The sequence below is a fragment of the Trichechus manatus genome, unplaced genomic scaffold, assembly GCF_000243295.1.
Source record: "Trichechus manatus latirostris isolate Lorelei unplaced genomic scaffold, TriManLat1.0 scaffold00232, whole genome shotgun sequence".
Classification (NCBI taxonomy): domain Eukaryota; kingdom Metazoa; phylum Chordata; class Mammalia; order Sirenia; family Trichechidae; genus Trichechus; species Trichechus manatus.
The window spans coordinates 1,327,263-1,332,020 of record NW_004444168.1 but is presented as its reverse complement, the minus strand read 5'-3'; the positions used below and the strand labels follow the sequence as shown (position 1 = coordinate 1,332,020).

The 4,758-nt window shown below is 38.9% G+C and overlaps 1 pseudogene; it reads left to right on the top strand.

Annotated features, from left to right (window-relative positions):
* Window positions 1–927: 927 nt before the first annotated feature.
* LOC101344758 (olfactory receptor 2D3-like) lies at window positions 928–2,123 on the top strand (annotated as a pseudogene).
* Window positions 2,124–4,758: the final 2,635 nt, after the last annotated feature.

Genomic DNA, 4,758 nt, shown 5'->3' with positions numbered 1-4,758 from the left:
TTTATACATCCCGAGAATTAAACCCTTATCTGATATATAGTTCCCAAAAATATTCTCCCAGACTATAAGTTGTCTCTTTACTTTGCTAATAAAATCCTTTGATATACGACAGTTTCAAATTTTGATGAAGTCTCACTTACCTATTTTGTCATTTGTTGCTTGTGCTTTCTGTGTCATATCTAAGAGTTCATTGTTGAAGGCTAAGTTCCAAAGCATTGCCCTATGTTTTCTCGTAAGAATTTTATGGTTTTAAGGCTCATATTTAGGTCCTTGATACATTTAGAGTTAGTTTTTTTTATATAATGTGAAGTATGGGTCCAACTTCATTCTTTTGCTTGTGGAAATTCAGTGGTCACAGCATCATTTATTAAAGAGACTATTATTTCTTCATTGGATGGATACAGTACCAACAACCTTTTGTGACACAGGAGTGAACAAGAGTGAACAGGAGCCAAGACCAATCAAATTTTCATTGAGGGGCTCAGTGAAGTTCTGACAAGCATATCTACAACCTCCTTTCCCATTCTGTATGGTCCCACCTATCTCTAGCTAGAGACTGAATTTCTTTCTCCTCCTAAGGCTAGGAGTGGGCCTACTGGAATTGCAGGTATTCTGAAATCTAAGAACAACAACAAAAAAGGCCTTTTTATTCACCAAACCAGTTCACCTCATTCTCAGATCCCAAACTGAGGTAACTACAAAGTATTTCTCGAAAAAAACCAATAAATTTAAAACAAAGATAACTCCCCTAATATATCTACAGTTAGCAATATGTACATATCTTAACATCAAGGTTAGTCGAGAAACCAGGTAGATCGTGATACTCAGCTTACCAGTTGGATCAAGAAAGGAAAAAACAAAAGTAAAAAAACCTGTAAATCGCTGGAAACAACAAAATGCATCCTAAAGGTAACTGGCACCTGGTGGGAAGTAGCTGAAATCCAATAGTCCAATAACCTATGCCTGTTAACATTACACTTATTTACAGAGTTTGTGAAGCCAAACATTCAGAATGAACCTGTTCTCTTTCTGCTGACAGGTAAACAGGAATAAACATCAATGGGAAAAGAAAACCAGACTTCTGTAGCTGAATTTATCTTAAGGGGACTTTCACAGGATCCAAAGGTCCAGATCTTGTTGTTCTGTGTTTTCCTGATCATTTACTTTCTCTCTGTATTTGGCAACCTGCTCATAATAATCCTTATCCAAACTGATTCTCGACTTCACACTCCCATGTACTTTTTCCTCAAAAACTTGTCCTTTGCTGACCTCTGTTTCTCAACAAGCATCGTTCCCCAGATGCTAGTCCATTTCCTTGTGAAAAAGAAAACCATTTCCTTCACTGGATGCTCAATACAGATAGTTGTCTTCCTCCTAGCAGGGTGTACAGAGTGTGTACTGTTGGCAGTGATGTCCTATGACCGCTATGTGGCTGTCTGCCAGCCCCTGCACTACTCCACCATCATGACCCAGAGGGTTTGTGTCCAGCTGGCCATAGTGTCCTGGATCAGTGGGGCATTCGTGTGTTCAGTGGACAGTGCATTTACATTGTGTCTCCCCTACCAGGGGCAGAATGTAATTAATCATTATTTTTGTGAACCTCCTGCACTTCTGAAGCTGGCTTCAGCAGACACCTACCAGGCTGAAATGGCTCTTTTTTCAATGGGTGTGGTGCTCCTTCTAGTTCCTGTCTTCCTCATTTTTGTCTCCTACTGCAATATTCTCTCCACTGTGATGTGGATGCAGTCAGGGGAAGGGAGGCTCAAGGTTTTCTCCACTTGTGGCTCCCATTTCACTGTTGTGGTTCTCTACTATGGCTCTGCAATATATGCCTACATGAGACCCAGTTCCAAGGTAATGAGTGAAAAGGATAAAGTCATCTCCGTGTTCTATTCGGTTATGACTTCCATGTTGAACCCCATCATTTACAGCCTGAAGAATAAGGACGTGAAGTGGGCTTTCAGGAAGCTGGCTGGAAGATTGTCAGCCATAAGAGGCAGTTATTTCTAACATTTTTATCAAATACTTAGAAACGTTGTGATTATAACATCTTCGAAATCCGCATTCTTTCTTTCCTGTGCCTTATTGTCTCAGTTTATTTTCTTCTCCACAAATCTGACTGATTGCCTGCTATGTGCAAGCACAACATGAATAAAACTCAGTACCTTACTTAAAAGAACTTGCAGTCCACTAACAAGACAACACAGATATGCTGTTGTTAAGTGTCATTGAGTCGGTTCTGACTCATAGTGACTCCATGTACAACAAAATGAAACACTGCCGGGTTCTGCGCCATATTCACAATTGTTGTTATGCTTGAGCCCATTGTTGCAGCCACTGTGTCAGTCCATCTTGTTGAGGGTCTTAGTCTTTTTTGCTGACCCTGTACTTTACCAAGCATGAGGTCCTTCTGCAGGGACCAATCCCTCCTGACAACATGCCCAAAGTATGTGAGATGTAGTCTCGCTATCCTTGCTTCTAAGAAGCATGATGACTGTACTTCTTCCAAGACAGATATGTTTGTTTTTTTGGCAGTCCATGGTATATTCAATAAACGTGGACCTTGCCAGGTGGAATACACAGGAATCAAAGCAACTACGTCTGTGGAAAGAGACGTTGGAAAAGCTCAATATCATCAATCAAAACAAGGCCAGAGTCTGACTGTGGAACAGACCATCAATTGCTCCCATGCAAGTTCAAGTTAAAGCTGAAGAAAATTAGAACAATCCACGAGAGTCAAAGTACGACCTCCAGTATATCCCACCTGAATTGAAAGACGGCCTCAAGAATGGATTTGAGACATTGAACACTAATGACCGAAGACCAGATGAGTGGCAGAATGACATCAAGGACATCATACGTGAAGAAAGCAAGAGGTCACTAAAAAGACAGGAAAGAAAGAAAAGACCAAAACAGATGTCAGAAGAGACTCTGAAACTTGCTTTTGAATGTTGAGTAGCTAAAGTGAAAGGAAGAAATGATAAAGTAAAAGCGCTGAACCGAAAGTTTCAAAGGGTGGCACAAGAAGACAAACTAAAGTATTACAATGACATGTGCAAAGACCTGGAGATAGAAAACCAAAATGGAAGAACACGCTCAGCATTTCTCAAGCTGAAAGAACTGAAATAAAAATTCCATACTGAAGGGTTCTGTGGGGAAAATTTTAAACGAAGCAGGAATCGTCAAAAGAAGATGGAGAGAATACACAGAGTCACTATACCAAAAAGAATTGGTTGACATTCAACCATTTCAGGAGGTGGCATATGATCAGGAACACAAATATAGACAGAACTATTTTAAAGCTTAAATAAACTCATCAGGAAAGACCAATAGCTAGAAAAGGGCATCAGGTTTGTTAAAGCAGAGGGTTGGTGAAGATGAGGGAAACACTCAGTGAGATGGATTAGAACAACAGGCGAAACAATGGACAAACACATACCAACTATGAAGATGGTACAGGACTAGGCAGTGTTTTGTTCTGTTATACATAAGGTTGCCATGATTCAGAATCGACTGGATGGCAAACAACAAATACAACAACAAAGAATGAAAGGAAAAATAAATAGTGAATTCAAAGACATGAAGTCATGAAAAAGGTGCCATAGGAGCACAAAGAGCCAAAAATTACCAAATCTAGAGAAGCAAGATTTCTAGGAGAAAGAAATAACCAATTCAATACTTAAGGGGCAATTAGGAAATGAGAAAGGGTAGAGGAAATAGTCATGATTCATTTTTCCCAGCGATGGGAATAATGTGTGTAAATTGTTAATGTTAATTCAGGTACAGTTAAATATGCCTATATTTGATTTCCACTTGAACTGAACATATTTAAAATATGAATCTTAATTGTCCTCCCCTTTCTTACTCTCTTAGTAAATAGCATTACCATCTACTTAATGCCTAGTCCAAAAATGTAAGTTATACCAAACTTCTTTGGCTTGTCCTGTAGTATGTCTGCAATTCTGTTAGCTCTACTACTAAAATATCTCTTCCTAAATCTGGCAACCTTCTCATGGTCCACTGATACCATCCTGATACAAGCCTCTTGGACCTTATCTTACGTGGACTTCCTAATCCTTAAAGTAGATTTTCAATATAGCATCCAGAGGGCTTTTCTTTTAATGCAACTCAAATCATGTTATTCTCCCGCTCAAAATTCTCCAGTGGCACTTGGAATAAAAATCCAAACTCCTAAAGCTATCCCTCAAGCTTTACTTAATCTAAACCCTGAATATACCTAAAACCCCTTTCCCCACAGTCATTACACTCAGTCACAATGACTTTCTTTCTCATCCACAAAAATGTTAAGCTCATCCCAACATCCAAGCTTAGTACTGGAATGCTCTGCCTATCAGATTTAGCACACCTGATTCCTTCTGAACATTGTCAGCACATTGTCCACACAATTGTGGACAATGCTCCCCACAGGCCCCCTAAACATCTTTTGGAAGGCAATGTCCTTTCTGGTCATTCTCTAGCTCCACTATTGTTTTATTGTGTTTTTAGAACTTTTCTCTGAAATTACATTATTTATTCAATTGGAAACATCCTGGTTAAAACCAATTTTAAAGATGCAATTCAGATAGAACGAAGAAATTGATAAAGAATTATCCAAGGGACCTAACAGGGGAATTTGGCCATAGTGATGTCATAAATATAAGAAAGTAAAAGTTCCTAGATACAAAGAGTATTAAATAGTGAGAAATGCAAAAAGATAGTCAAATAAGATGACGACTCAAAGCAAACTATTTGTCAAAG